At 43.5% G+C, this 16735-nt stretch overlaps 1 long non-coding RNA gene across 1 annotated transcript; it reads right to left on the bottom strand.

Annotated features, from left to right (window-relative positions):
* Positions 1-4418: 4418 nt before the first annotated feature.
* LOC135510001 (uncharacterized) lies at positions 4419-7994 on the bottom strand. The gene is made up of 3 exons (XR_010451040.1): positions 7896-7994; positions 7246-7410; positions 4419-6335 (listed from the first exon to the last, which is right to left on the bottom strand). It is a non-coding gene; the product is annotated as an uncharacterized LOC135510001 (long non-coding RNA).
* Between the last annotated feature and the right edge of the window lie 8741 nt (positions 7995-16735).

The following is a 16735-nucleotide window of genomic DNA, read 5'->3' as shown; positions in this document are numbered from 1 at the left end:
ATCCTTTGCACATGAACGCTCACTCATTCGGGAACAATTACATCCGTCCCCTCACCCCGACCTGGGCGCGAACCAGGGACGCTCTGCACATGTCAACAGTTACCCTTGAAGCATCGTTACCCATCGCTCCACAAAAGCCACGGCCCTTGCAGAGCAAGGGGAACCACTACTTCAAGGTCTCAGAGCAAGTGACGTCACTGATTGAAACGCCACTAGCGCGCACCACCTCTAACTAGCTAGCCATTTCACATCGGCTGCACAATCAATACATATATTTACGCTCAGTGTGTCGTCTTGATCGCTGGTGAAAAGTTGTTTCTTTTGTAGAATTGTCCTTCTCTCTCCCTCTCTCTCTCTCTCTCTGTTGTGGTTAGAGTGGTTTGTTCAGAGTGACATTCCTTCATTCGTTATAGAATGGATGTTTTGGCGGTTGTCGTTCTTCGCGTTCAATGAAACCGAATTCCTAGCTGCAGACTAGTAATTAATATCAAATACTTGTTCTTATTCTGTCGGTATCGATAGTCTAAGAGTTTAACCACGTGGTATGGTTAAAAGATTTAGCAATGGTCTGCAACCTTTGTCCCCTACTAATGGAGAAAAACATGGTCTGGTGATAATTTCTCAAAGTTGGGTTTTATTCGGAATTGCAGAAAAGGGACTGTCCCAGGATGCCTGACCCTAACTGGGCTCAGGGGCAGTCCTCTGATTTAGCTCAAATCAAAAGGGAATTGGATTTTCCTTCATTAAACAGTCCAAAATCATATTACACAATTTTACAAACAGTATCATACTCACTCATTCATCTTATACAACAATTAGATGTAAACCTCATATCTGAGGCTATTATATAAACAGCGTTATGGTAATGTAGCCACACCGTCTCCCATGAGCTTCCCCAAGTTGTAACAAACGGACCAGTTCGTAGCTGGATTCTTCACCGATCTTTTATACTTTCCCCGGAACATGAAATTTGTTCGTACCTCAAGTTCTGTGAGGTGGAAGAAATTCCTTTGTTCTCTATGAAAATTCACTCTGCCTCTTATACTGTGTGGCCATGTGGTAGGGTCTTCTCAGGAATTTACGACCTCTCTCTGACCACAGCAGCCTAGTTGAAGGAGGCAGGGGGAGGCAGGGAGAGGGGGATGGGGCTTGCTGTACCCAAAGAGGGCAACGTCATGACACTTGCAAGCCGAAGAACACCATCCCAACTGTGAAGCACAGGGGTGGCAGCATCATGTTGTGAGGGTGCTTTGCTGTAGGAGGGACTGGTGCACTTCACAAAATAGATGGCATCATCAGGACGGAAAATTACGTGGATATATTGAAGCAACATCTCAAGACATCAGTCAGGAAGTTAAAGCTTGGTCACAAATGGGTCTTTCAAATGGACAATGACCCCAAACATACTTGCAAAGTTGTGGCAAAATGGCTTAAGGACAACAAAGTCAAGGTATTGGAGTGGTCATCACAAAGCCCTGACCTCAATCCTATCGAAAAGTTGTGGGCAGAACTGAAAAGTTGTGTGCGAGCAAGGAGGCCTACAAACCTGACTCAGTTGCACCAGCTCTGTCAGGAGGAATGGGCCAAAATTCACCCAACTTATTGTGGGAAGCTTGTGGACGGCTACCTGAAACGTTTGACCCAAGTTCAACAATTTAAAGGCAATGCTACCAATTACTAATTGAGTGTATGTAAACTTCTGACCCACTGGGAATGTGATGAAAGAAACAAAAGCTGAAATAAATAATTCTCTCTACTATTATTCTGACATTTCACATTCTTAAAATAAAGTGGTGATCCTAACTAACCTAATACAGGGAATTTATACTAGGATTAAATGTCAGGAATTGTGAAAAACTGAGTTTAAATGTATTTGGCTAAGGTGTATGTAAACTTCCGACTTCAACTGTAATTAACTTTACCCAGTAGTTTACCAGGACATTTTAGATAAAAACCTGTTTGCCTCTGCCAGGAGGCGGGCACTTGGCCACACGTGGATCTTTCAGCAAGACAATAACCCCAAGCACACATCAAAATCCACAAAGAAACCCTATATTTTAGCATACAATATAGCTCATTATTAGCATATTTATTTTATGGTCTTTATCAAGGGTGCCAATAATTATGGTCTATATAGAGCTCTGGCCATGCACACTTGAGACACCTCACTTTTGTTTTTCAGGGGCCACAGCAGTAAGGTTGAAAATACTGTATCCCTGAAAACCAGAAACATCCGCTTTCTGCCGACTCAGCGGAGAGTGGTCTGTCTATGGATGCCACATTCAGAGCTTTGCATTCAGAGCTTTGCATATGTAAAAGTGAGACTAGCCATTGCTCATTTGTCACATGGTATAGAGAACTACAAGGTAGCATCACTCCTGCAATACAACATTTGCAACAGAAAACAGTTTTTAAGTACACCAGTGGATACAGGTAGGTGCAACTTTCACTGGGGACATGTCCCCCACAGTTTTATCATTGGAATGTGATACAAAACGAGGAAACGGTGTGCTTTAGGACCATGCGGACGCCTCCGAGCGGTCGGTAGTCTGTAATGGAGTGTTTATCCAACTGGATAAAAATAATAATAGTAATAATAATATTAATAACAAAAATGTTCCCCCCACTTCTAAAACCAAACTGTCTCCCATGGATACAGATGTTGAAAGAGTTCCGCATGCTCCAGTTCGGCTAGCTTGCATTCTCCCTTAGAATATCTTCACTTAAAAAACTAGAAAAAGCGACAGTAGTACTGTTTGTCCATCTTGAGACGCCGTAGCCAGTATACACTTCCTCATAATAGTCATAATTAATCTAAGATAACTCGAAATCTGTCATTAATTTTTACATTTTTGCAGAGGAAAACTTAGTTGTGGCATTTTACATCTAACTAAGATGTTCGGTGCAGTATTTCTCAAGTGAGCTGATCGTGGAGACAGCAGAGGGCGCACACCCACATCCACATTGACAGGGCCGCAGTGGAGGTGAAAAGCTTCAAGTTCCTCAGTGTACACATCACTGACAATCTGAAATGGTCCACCCACACAGACAGTGTGGTGAAGAAGGTGCAACAGCGCCTCTTCAAACTCAGGTGGCTGAAGAAATCCCCTAAAACCCTCACAAACTTTCACAGATGCAACAATGAGAGCATCCTGTCGGGCTGTATCACCGCCTGGCACGGCAACTGCACCATCCACAACCACAGGGCTCTTCAGAGGGTGGTGCAGTCTGCCCAACGCATCACTGGGGGCACACTGCCTACCCTGCAGGACATCTACTGGACCGATGTCACAGGCAGGCCAAAAAGATAACCAAGGACACCAACCACCTAAGCCACGGCCTGTTCATTCCGCTATCATCCAGAAGGCGAGGTCAGTACAGGTGCATCAAAGCTGGGATGAGAGACTGAAAAACTGATTCTATCTCAGGGCCATCAGACTGTTAAATAGCCATCACTAGCCGGCCTCCACCCAGTACCCTGCCCTGAACTTAGTCACTGTCACTAGTTGACTACCACCTGGTTACTCAACCCTGCACCTTAGAGGCTGCTGCCCAATGTACATAGACATGGAACACTGTCACTTTAATAATGGAACACTGGTCACTTTAAACTGCTTTACTAATTTCATATGTATATACAGTATTCTAGTCAATACCATCCTATTCCAAGATTGCTGTATGTATACTGTTCTATCCTACGTATTCTACAGATACACTAAATATTCTATCCACAGTGTCCATAATGTCTATACATCCCATCACACATATACACACCCAAATACTGTATAATATATACACACACACACACACACACTGTATTTATACTCTGGACTTTGCTCGTCCTAATAGTTATATATTTCCTAATTCCATTCTTTTACTTTTAGATTTGTGTATTATTGTGAATTGTTAGATATGATTGCACTGTTGGATCTAGGAACACAAGCTTTTCGCTACACACTCAATAACATCTGTTAAATGTGAGTATGCGACCTATTCCTCTATTTGGATTGAGTTTGAGTTTGAGTTTACAATATAGACAATAGCAACATAGAACAAGCAAGACATAGCAACATAGGACAAGCAAGACATATCATACAGACAGAGCAACATAGGACAAGCAAGACGTAGCATACAGACAGAGCAACATAGAACAAAAAGCAGCAAGACAAAATTAGCAGCAAGATTGGTGGATACATCTCATTATTTTAATTTAGTTTTCAATATTGTTGTTGACGTCAACCGTCTGTTTTAAATGGAGAAAGAAGCTCATGTCATGAATATGCAAAGTAATCTTGAGACAACTTCGATATAGTGTTTTATCTCAAAGTTGCCGAGATGTCCTACCGACTTTTATCAGTACACTAGTAACAACCGAAGCATTTACGAAACTTTGATAAAATAAAACTCACATAGCCTCTCATTGACCTCCATACAAAAACTCATCGCTTTTGTGAAAGAAACAAAACATTGCAACCTGCTGGAGAAGACAGATTTTTGGCCAAGTTGGGATTCGCCTCTCATACAGATAAAGGTTGATTCGCTACCACACCCACATCGGAAACTCTGTGAAGTTATTTTGGAGCGAGTTAAGTAATTACATGCTTTATTTCATTAATAAGACCCATGAATCTACAATGAAAGATGTAATGTTGTTATTGTTATTACTCAAATGAAAACAAAACTGCTGAATTAGTCATTAATTTCTTCATTCTCTCTGGTAAATGTTGTATTCACAAAAACACATATTGGAAATCTGTTCCCAAAGGCAATATATTTTTACTTGAAATACAATATTTTATAAAATCTCTAGAATTAGTCAAAAACTTTTTTAAACATTGTATTCTTACAACACTACCATAGGTTTATACAACTGTAACCCCTGACCTTATTCTATTTATTTTAACTTTTGAAACTCAATTAATGTGTAGTGAATGTTTTTATATATATATTACTTCGATGTTCTTTTACTTTTCTTTAGAGAATTATTGTTATATATAAATATATAATAATAATAATAATAAATAAAACCACATCGGAAGTACAATCATGGCCTCTGGGAGCTGCTCTACTACTCTATAGAGAGAAACACAGTTCACAATAGGGCTACACAGTATTAATCAAAGCGTAGGCTATTCAATCATATAATATATTACAGAAATGCTACGTAACAAGACTTTGTGATTCCTTAGTAAAAAGGAGTTCTGAAGACACATTACAATAACCGAGACACATTAAACCGGTCATATTCACCGTTTCAAACATTAACCTCCACACTGCATGTGTGTGAGTTTTTGTGCAATAAACGTGGTCTCTCTTTAATATGAGGTCAGACGATGATGCTCCATGCTAATCTAAAAATGAAAAATAAGAATATACCTTGTAATCCTTCTTGGCGCATCTCTCTTGCTTTGTTCATTCCGGCTGTGTATATTCCTACACCATATGTTGATGTTAGACTGTGTATGTCTCATTTAGTCATTTATGTCATGTCTGAATAAATCAACGATTATATATATATATATATAAACACAAGAGGCCGCTGTTATGCCTGAATTCGACCCAAAACCAATGAGGAAGTCTGCAGTGTTGAAAGCGGTTCTATGAAACCAATTTGTACCTCCAGCAAAGCCCTCAACCGTGCCTGCCCGCTTTAAGTTTCTGTTCAGTTCGACATGGCATAAATTCATCATTTGAACTGTACAGGAACTCTATAATCTACTGGCCTTTGTGTGGCTCAGCAGTGAGACTCCAGGCTTTTAGGGTCAGTGCATCACCACCTTAAGATACGGCTACATATGGCACGGCTGCATTACAGAGGAATGCACATTGTGATGCAAGAATGGTGCTACTTTCTTCTAAGGAGGGACACATTCACAGGCACACACATACACCTCTCACTCACAGGTTTGGGGAATCAACTCTGAGTCTCTATGTCTGTGTGTATATTGGTGTCTGTGTGGATCTGAATCTGGGGTCTGCATCTATCACAGATCTTTTCTTCCTCCTCCCTTCCCAGCATGTCTTCCTTCTCCCTCCCAGAGTTCCTGGTTATCACACATCTTGATTGCCGAGTCGCCTGTAAAGCGCAGTTACCTGCCCAACGCCGAGTTATTGTTGTCAGGGAAACCATTGCCATGCTCCCCCTGTGTGAACACGGGGGGTCGCAGTGGGGGTTGTGTCTGGGTATGTGGTGGTGGTCTGGGGGAAGGATGAGGGCAGTCAGGGTGTTAGGTGGACAGAGAGGCTAACTGGAGGGGGACTGTAGGGAGGGGGAGGAGTGGCAGTGCTGTCAACTACCTCCTCATAGGTTGGCAGCATGTAGTCAGGCAGGAATCCTATACAACGAGAGAGGGAAGGAGCGGATATTAATTGAAGTGTCTTTTATATACAGTACCAGTCAATCCTTTGGACACACCTACTCATTCAATTCAATCCAATGTTTTTCTTTATTTGTACTATTTTCTACATAATAATAGTGAAGACATCAAAACTATGAAATAACACATATGGAATCATGTAGTAACCAAAAAAGTATTAAGGGAAAGGGGGATACCTAGTCAGTTGTACAACTGAATACCTTCAACTGAAATAAGTCTTCCGCATTTAAATTAAACAAATTAAAATATATTTTATATTTGAGATTCTTCAAAGTAGCCACCCTTTTCCTTAAAGAGAGCTTTGCACACTCTTGGCATTCTCTTAACCAGCTTCATGAGGTAGTCACCAGGAATGCATGTCAATTAACAGGAGTGCCTTATTAAAAGTTAATTTATGGTATTTATTTCCGTAATGCGTTTGAGCCAATAAGTTGTGTTGTGACAAGGTAGGATTGGTATGTGGAAGATAGCCCTATTTGGTAAAAGACTAAGTCCATATTATTGCAAGAGCAGCTCAAATAATAAGCAAAGAGAAACGACAGTCCATCATAACTTTAAGACATGAAGGTCAGTCAATAGGGAAAATGTACAGAACTGCAGTTGCAAAAACCTTCTCTCACGAGGACCGCCACAGGAAAGGAAGACCCAGAGTTACCTCTGCTGCAGAGGATAAGTTCATTACAGTTACCAGCTCCAGAAATCGGCAATTAACTGCACCTCAGATTGCGCCTCACAGAGTTCAAGTAACAGACACATCTCAACATCAACTGTTCAGAGACTACGTGAATCAAGCCTTCATGGTCGAATTGCTGCAAAGAAGCCACTACTAAAGGATATCAAAATGCTACTGTCAGACACAGGCACTCACTGAGATAGAGGGGGAGGTGCTGTGTGTTGTTGTGGGCCTCTCTGTATACAATGAGGTTGATCTCATTCTGTCTCCTCTGCTGCTGGAAGCTCTGCTTGTAGCGCCGGTGCTGAGACACACAGCAGCACATTAATATGATGATGAGAGTCCACACCAACCAGAACCCTGAAAACAGAGCTATGTGTTAATGCAATAGCATCCATTTCCAACAGATCTATAGGTCTCAAACCTCTGACACACACACACCTCAGTGCTCAGGATCATTTGTTGAGCGCAACATAGGCCTAAACAACAAATGAAAAACTGCTCCAGACTCAGTACCTTTAAAGCCCATGCAGTCAGTCTTGAGTTATTATAAAAAGGGACTGCACCAGTAACATGAGACTACAACCCTGCCTGTAAACAACTAGAGCTGCCCTCTTACAGTATTAATTTAAGAGTTACACAACCTATGGAGACAGAGGATAGACAGGGAATACGATACGAGGAGAGGATAGAGGGGGAGAGCAGAGCAGAGGAGATAGCAACAGGCTCACACAAATAACTCTGGTTCGGCATACACTGTATGGAGGAGAGGAGACATAGAATAGTACAGGGAGAGAAAAGACAAGGCGGAAAGGGGAGCAGAGAGAAGGAAGCTGGTAACTCACACCAGAGCTCATAGTAGTAGCTGCAGCACTGAGACTCTCCACAGCAGTGGTCTGATTCACACACATAACTCTGGTTGTTGTCTCCATGGCACACCAACCTGCTCTAAAAGAAAAGCACAGAAATATACATAATTGATTCATGATTTTCCATTCTAACATTGAGAACCAGGTTTACCGCACGGCAAGCGGTACCGGGGGATGCTAAGTCTGGGACCGAAAGGCTCCTGAACAGCTTCTACCCCAAAGCCATAAGACAGTTAATTAAATGGCTACCTGGACTTTCTGCTTTTCACCCCCTACATACATATACATATTACCTCAATCAATCAGTCCAACTACCTCGTTGCCCAGTACACTGACTTGGTACCGGTACTCCTTGTATATAGCCTGGTTATTGTTATTTTATTGTGTTACTATTTTCTTTGCATCTATTTGTTAATTTTCTCCCTTTTTAACTGCATTGCTGGGAAAGGGCTTGTAAGTATTTCACAGTAAAGTCACACTTGTATTCTGTGCGTATGACAAATAAAATTTGATTTCCCAACAGCATTTCAAGGCTAAGTTCAATGTTAGAACATTCGTAGGAGCATCTTTAAAACTCAGAGCATTTCCCCCTAAACCAGGGGTACTCAACTACTATTTGAGAAGGTCCAGCGACACAAATTTCCTAGGTGGCAAAGGCCCGGATGGATATCGCCCTTTATCAGCACTGTGGTAATAAACATAATCATCTACGACATTGGAAACATGTTGTTATATAAAATGTACACTAAATACATTAAATGAGACTAAGAATTTGAATGAACTACAACTTCTTTCAAATGTAAACATGTGCAACATTGCTGAAGAACAAAAGTGGTTGCATAATTGTCTGTGCAAGAAAGCGCACTGTGAAAACATTTAACATGGGCCTTGAATATGTTATATATTTTAAAATAAAATTAAGAGCATGTTTTATGGAGTACAAAGGAGAGTTGAACAAAAATAATAATCTGAGTGCACAGAACGTCACTGTGGGCCATGCAATATTTGTGTTTAAGTCACGCTGGGCCTTGCCCTGCATTAATGAGAGAGATTACACCTGGTCTGTTTCACCTCTTTGTGCTTATCTCCACCCCCATCCAGGTGTCACCCATCTCCCTCATTATCCCCAGTGTATTTATACCTGTATTCTCTGTTGCCAGTTTGTCTTGTCTTTTCTTACCAGCGTGTTTTCCCATCTCCCTGCTTTCTCGAGTTCTGTTTCCTAGTTTTCCCGGTTCTGACCATTCTGCCTGCCCTGATCCCGAGCCTGCCTGCCGTTCTACACCTGCCTGACTCTGACCCGGTTACAAACCTCTGCCTGTCCTGACTCTGAGCCTGCTGTTCTGTACCTTATTGACTGCCCGGGATTACGGACCTCTGTCTGCCTTTAACCTGTCTTTTGCCTGCCCCCTAAACATCTGTGACTCTAGCTGTCTGCAGCTGTCGTATGGAGGGACTCCATACCCTGGCGGAACGTCATGACCAAGAGTTCGATACATTGCTGGAGCAATTCTGCGGATTCCCTACTGGGCAGCGGGTCACATCCGTAATCTTCCAGCCTACCCCAGTGTCCCGAAAACCCCGCTTATCTCCTCCAGAGCGCTGGCTTTTCTCTCCCAGTGCTCCATCATTTTCACGCTTCTTTGTTCCCCTCGGACTGTTCGAGGATAGCGTATCTCAACGCTGATGTCCGGGGGGGCCCTCACCTGGGCTACGGTGGTGTGGGAGCAACAGTCCGCCGCCTGCCTCAGTCTGGAGGAGTTGGAAGTGCGGAAGGTGTTTGATTCTCCGTTGTCCGGGAGAGAGGCTGCTCGTAAGCTGCTCCGCCTACTAGGGATGCAACAGTACAGTGGCCCATGGTTCGGTATGTATCACGTTTTGTGGGCCACAGTAACGGTATGGTTTCGCTATCTTTATATTTAAGGAAAAAAATAAACACATCACCCTTTTTTCAACACGTAGCTCTTCATCTCCCAATCCAGTACATATAGAACCGTCACAGTGAGGTAGCTTTGAGTCCCTCTGGAGTTCCAACTATCAGTGGAGAGAGCTCGATAGGATGTCTGTGTCAATTCGTTTTCAATTTCTCTCTGTAATGTTTCATAGTGTTTGGGAATTACTTTTCTGCTGAAATGTGGGTGGGGGGGGGACATTGTAACTCGGTTAAATTATTGTTGGAAGGCAGCAGTGAGAGATTGTTGTGTTTTCGCTAACAAGTGGACTCTCCTTGCACTAGGTCCACCTGCAAGGGATACGGCTGGGTGATGGCGAGTAAATGACACAACATGTTAGAAGTGTTTCCACTCGAGTAGCCGACAGTAACAAAGCAATGCTTGCAGACTGTACTTTCTTTTGTTTACGGTCTTCTTAACCTCGTCATCGTATTGAACGTTGAATCCAAAATGTTCCCACACAGCAGATTTGAAAGGCGCAGGTGCCTCTTCAAATATGCTTCTCTCTGTCTCGCTAGTGCTCGCCATTGTCACATTGGAGGTGAGAGTTTCCCCTCTCTTCATGGGGCCCCCTTTAGGGAGGTTTCCTTCTGAGATGTCATTGCAAATCATCCATTGGTTGTTTAAGGTGGAGGGGGTTGCGGTCACTGCGGTTGCCACATTTTGAGACATTGCTGTGGAGTAAAGTTTGTCAGCCCTCTAGAGCCCACTAACGGCCTGGGGCCCCAAGCAGTTGTCTGCCTTGCCTGTTCACAAGGTGCGTGTCTAGTTCTGTGGATCTGAATATACAACGTGCGTGTCGTCTGCAGTGCAATAAGCAACTTTTGGAAATTATAGGAAAATGACAGGCATATCGTAATTCTGCGGTCACGTGTGAGTATTGAACCATAGGGTGCGCACCATTGCATCCCTACCAGCTACGTCAAGACTCCCGTAGTGTGGCAAACTACACGGTGGATTTTTCGCACATTGGCGGCTGAGAGTGCCTGGAGCACAGAAGCAATGTTTGGCATGTTCCTTCACGGATTATCGGAGGTGATCAAAGATTAGCTTGCAGCCCGGGAGCTGCCCATGGACCTTGACTCCATCATAGCCTTGACCATCCGGATTAATGGGCGGCATCGAGAACGTAGGAAGGAAAGGGAATCTGTGCCCTTTTGCCCTCGTTCGCCCTTGATTCCCACCTCGCCTCCGAGGAATCCCGGAGACCTCTGAAGTCTACATGTCCAAGTGAACCCAACGTCACCCAAGTTCTCTCGTGAATTACAGAGGGCTGCTGACTCGCCTCCTTCGGTGTCCATGCACCTGGGTAGTGCTAGATTGACTCCGGCTGAGCACTTAAGCTGACTCCATACCCAGAGCTGTCTATATTGTGGCGCTACAGGACATTTCTTAGCTATCTGCCAATTAAAAACCCAGGCTCATCAAGAAAGGGCGAGTACTCTGGTGGGCCATACAGAACTTTTCCTCTCCCCTTACTCACATCCCTTTCCATGCTATCCTGCTGTGGGGGAACCAGTCGAAATCTCTCTGGGTACTCATTGACTCTGGGGATGATTAGAGTTTTTTTGGACGCTACCCTGCCATCAGGGCTGGGCATCCCCACTCAGCCCCTCTCCATTCCCATGGACATTAGAGCGCTGGACAGGCGCTTTGTAGGCCGGGTCACTCACAATACCACTTCTATCAACCTACGAGTGTCAGGGAACCACAGCGAGGTTCCAATTTATGCTGATTAAGTCTCCTCAGCTTCCCGTGGTATTGAGATTCTCTTGGCTCCAGCGGCACAATCCCCTCAGACTGGACTGCTGGTGCCATTATGGGCTGGAGACCGTTCTGCCACGCCCATTGTCTGAAGTCAGCGCAGCCTGCCCCGGGATGTCTTCCTGTGGGATCAGAAGTTGCCCTGGATCTCTCCGCCATTCCTGCGGAGTGCCAGGACCTACGGGAGGTTTTCAGTAAGGCCCTAGCCACTTCACTTCCTCTTCACCAACCCTATGATGCTGGGATCGACCTTCTCCCAGGCACCACACTGCCCCGGGGACGACTGTACTCTCTGTCGCGTCCGGAGACCAAGGCAATTGAGACCTACATCGAGGACTCCCTAGCTGCAGGGTGTATCCGTCCTTCTGCCTCCCCTTCCGGCGAAGGACAAAACCCTGCGCCAGTGCATTGACTACCGGGGCTTCAATGACATCACGGTGAAGAACTTCTACCCGCTACCACTCATCGCCTTGGCCTTCGAGCCACCCTGGTCGCCACCGTTTTCTCCAAGTTGGACCTGCGGAACGCCTACCATCTGGAGCGGATACGGGCAGGGGACTAGTGGAAGACTGCCTTCAACGTGGCCTATGGCCACTACAAATACCTGGTCATGCCATTTGCACTTACCAACGCCCCTGCTGTGTTCCAGGCCCTGGTTAATGACGTTCTCCACGACATGTTGAACCGGTTCGTTTTCGTCTACCTCGATGACATCCTTGTTTTCTCCCACTCAGCCCAAGAACACTGTCTCCTGCCAATGCTGTGAACTTCGGAACAAATGGTGTGTGAGCAACTCTGAGACACTGGTGCAGGTGTTCATTGGTGAACCTGGTGGGGTATTTGTTTTTAATAAAGTTCATTGTGGAGTAGACGGATTCACCGCTGTATGTGGAGCCAAACATGGTCAGGATGTATAGTGCCCGTTTCTTGAGAACAGGGACATCAGCTGCAGGTACCATATTTCCCCAGAAAGTGACAGGGTCACAATCACCAGCCTGCTCCTTTAAAGACACCTTTTCTTGCAGCTCAATCAACTCCATTTGCTGTGATGCAACATCTATCCATCTGAAGATCTATTTTGCTTCTTCTGACAACTTTGTAACATTTGTGACCAAGATGGGGTTCTGGATGAGCAGAAGCACTTCTTTTCCAACACTGAAGTCATCAAAGCGAGCCGTGAAGTTATCCATCAGCTTCAGGATGAAATCAACATTGTTGGGAACATCTTTGTCTTCCTGTGTTTTCATCAGAAGATAGGGGAAGTGGACAAGTTCTCCCTGGAGATCATTTTTGAAAAACTCAAATTTCTTCTGGAAAGTCCGAACTGCTGTTATCAAATCACACACTGTGTTTTCCCATCCCCGCAGCTTAACATTCAGTTGATTAAGGTGTGATGTAATGTCTGTCAAAAATGTTTCCAAAACTCAGAAAACGGAGTTGCCAATGTCACTCTTTTGCTCTAATAAGCTTTGATTTCCTCCTGAATGCATTCCAAAACCGTGTCTTTGCTGAGCCATCTGACATTGTTTTGCAGTCGTAAGTCATCAAAACTGGCATTGGACTCGTAGAAGGTGGTGTTGTAGGGATGATGATGCTCTCAAAATGTGGATCAGTTTCATCATCGTTGTCATGACCTCAGAATACGGCTATGCGAATCTCATGTTTTATAGCTGGCTAGGCTAACAACCTTCCTGGATGTGGTTATGTAGGGAAGTGAACAGTTCGAGGTTTAAGTAGTTGAAGGACAACTAGTGCCCGGTGGCCTCTATAACGAGCGCAGCAGTGGGGGATATCTTGACAAGGTTAGCACCGGAGTACGGTGGCCAATACATACGCTAGCTGTTGGGCTAAGTCAGTACAAGACAAGGAAGCCCGACATCCTCCAGTAAAAGGGATAGGTAGGGGAGGGCTGTCACACAGCCTTGGAGGGCGAATCTTGCACTGTGACCCACAGGCTGTTGGTGACAGACTGACAGTACACACAACTCGCATAGAGTTAAGCTTACCCTAACGGGACTTGGGAAGATGCAGTACATTTTCGCAAAACGGCTAAGCCAATTTTCCGAGAAGAAATAAGAAACCATGCGTGGTCGTGCTCCCACTGTGACCTACGCAGAGTGAGAGGGATATAATCCGTACTTTCAACCGTACTGATGGTCTGAAAGGTATGACGTAGAACTGCAGAACAAAGTCGACTACGAATACAAAGTTGCCAATGTCTTTGCAATTGATACAAACAAGCGACGTATAAAAAAATATGCTTCAAATGAAAACCGAGATCACAGCATTAAAATCTAAACATCAATCATATTGAAATACATTTCATGTTCAATCAATTGAGTTCTATTTTGCTACTTGTTGAGTACTGTCTGTAATTTATCTCAACATATTTCATGATGTGTAGCCTAACGTGCTCAATGATGTGCTGGGATTTAGTGCATTTTTAATCGGGTAAGCATTAGAATAAGCCACCTCAATATTTGCAGCCATCAGTGGTCATATCACTTCAGGAGCTAATCCACCGTCTGTATTGTGAAATAATTCTAATGTTAAGGAATTGTTAGATCCTTTCTTCAGGTCCTATCAACACACGCTCCAACAACGCACTGGCGACCATTCTCTCTGTGTGGTGTTGAGGGAAATGCATGTTATCTTCAGGTTGTAGGAAAGATGCATCATCAAAAAATTGTAAGCCTAAATGCCATTGCTATCGGAAACCGGGTAGTTGGGCAGTTAGTCTACATCCTGGCTATTATTTTAAAGAGCTCCGCCTCCAAACAAGACCTAATCTGTTTGGTCCAGACCAGACCAAGTCTGAAACAATCATGGACATCTATGTCACAAGTTTGGACATCACAGTAGAGTACGGTACCTTATACTATACTCTACTGTGCTCTACTCTACTGTGCTGTACTGCACTTTACTGTTCTCTGCTTTTCTTTATTGTGACGTTACTGTACTTAGTTTTAGGATCTCCATTAGCTATTACCAAGGCAGCATCTACTCTTCCTGGCGTCCAACATTGAGCATTATACAAATTTACATTGCTCCATTAGAATATTACATTACAAAGAATAATGTGTGTGTTTTAGAGTATGTGTGTTAAAGTGTGTGTGTGTTTTTTCTCTACTGTACTCTACTGTGCTGACCAAACTTGTGAAACATAAACGTCTATGATTGGTTCAGATTTGATCCGGCCAGGGCGAATGACAAAATTTCAACTACTTTTCAACGTCTATGGACGTCTAGTGTTGGTCGGTGTTCAGTGGGTGAAAGTGCTTGTTACATTAAATGGAAAGAGGGCGACTGGTAGGTGTTGTGATAGGTGTCAGTAAGAGCCAGGAGAGGTGACATTAGCTGGAGAGAAAGAGATAATTGTGAAAAAGAGAGCAGCGGAGAGACAGAGAGGCAGGTAGGGGTTGTCCAGGCAGTTCAGTCTTACTTTGACCACCAGATGACAGAAAGAGAAAAAAACAGTTATGAGCTGTACATGCCATTGTAGCCAATTCAATTGCAGTAATTTCATTACTGATTTTTCAATTCCTTTTTTAATCACTTAAACATTTCTAAACACACTTGATATCAGCAAAAACACTAACTTATTGGTAGGTCTAACATTACTTGCTACTTCTGTGAACGTCCATTATCCTCCCTCCTCATGAAGGAGAGAAATTAGAAAATATATTTGGTTTTGGCACAAGGAAGCCAAGGTTTCTTAAACTTACAGAATACAAATAATTTCTTCAAAACTAAACATGTGTTGATTTTAGTTGGCAGGGGTCTTTACTTCAACATTATTGTGTTTTGATGGATTTCAAATACCTTGTAAGACTTTTTCTGGTAGTTTTCTAAAACCCCTTTTCCATCTATTTGACCAGAAATCAAAGCCTTTGTTTATTCCCAATTTTTAGGACAGAACATTTTTGAAAAATGTATATTTCCCTTAATTTCTCAAAAAGATTAACTCTTAGCTTTCATTTGACACCCAATTTGACATACTCCTATGAATTTCACACGTTGGTGCTCATGGGTCCTTTCAGATGGAAATGCCCTGTGCTAGCATACCTGTGTAATTTCCAGCAACAATGCCATGGTCTCATCAATGCCCTCGGCTGGGATAACAAACCCAACAAAATATGCAGGAGAGAGGAAGAGGAGGGAGGCGACCAAAGGAGGGCCAGTCAGGAAGAATTTTGTGTTGAGCTTTTCCTTTTTTTGCACTACATGGATCACTGGAGTGGTTGAATGCAGCATTGCTGTATGGTGCACTCAAAATGACTTGCAGTTGAGTAGCCAGCAGCACAGAGTGAGCAGCAACCCAAAACAGGTCTTGATTTAAATGCAACAGAACCCCTCTGGATATAGACCCCCAATATTGTGCCAGGGAATGCAAGTAAACAGGGCAACAGAGGCCAGTTTAAGACCCAAGCCCCTTCTTTCACAGTCTCACATAGACACACGTACACCCTAACCGACACTCCCATGTCTGACCTATGTAGTCTCAATTTTAATTGCAGCCTCGAAAATCGCAACTGCAGATTTGACAAGTAGATGTCACGCAATCACAACAACGACTGCCAAGCAGCCGTGAATTTAGATTACCCTCTCTCCTGTATAGGCTATTACTGAAACACGCTGGCCAGACCCGAGGGGTATACTACGAAGGAAGCTAGATCTGCTCAAGGTTTTCTAAAGCTAGCCAGCTGCAGTTAGCTTCACATTCCAGCTCCAGCTCTATCTGTACTTCGACTGTGGATATTGCTTGCTTATCAATGCACAAGCAGCTTTTTTGCCACTCCTATCGATAAAATAACTATATTAAGTGGGGTTGGGGAGTATCGGATTACAAAAGATGGTAACTGTAATCCCAGTAAAAAATATTGTAATCAGAATACAGATACTTTTGAAAGAAAATAGATGATTACTTCGAGGATACTTTTAAATTCAGAAAGGATGTTTGTGGAAAAAAATCTTTGACACCTCTATGTTTTATCAATGACATTCAAATCAGCATTGAAAAAGGTGCAAATTTAAGTTTGTTCCACCTGAGCGAGTCTGACCACAAGTCAGAGACCACTATGATGACACACCAAATATAAA

The sequence above is a fragment of the Oncorhynchus masou genome, chromosome 23, assembly GCF_036934945.1.
Source record: "Oncorhynchus masou masou isolate Uvic2021 chromosome 23, UVic_Omas_1.1, whole genome shotgun sequence".
Taxonomy (NCBI): Eukaryota; Metazoa; Chordata; class Actinopteri; order Salmoniformes; family Salmonidae; genus Oncorhynchus; species Oncorhynchus masou.
Note: the sequence above shows the minus strand (reverse complement) of the source record. Positions and strands in the feature narration are given on the sequence as shown.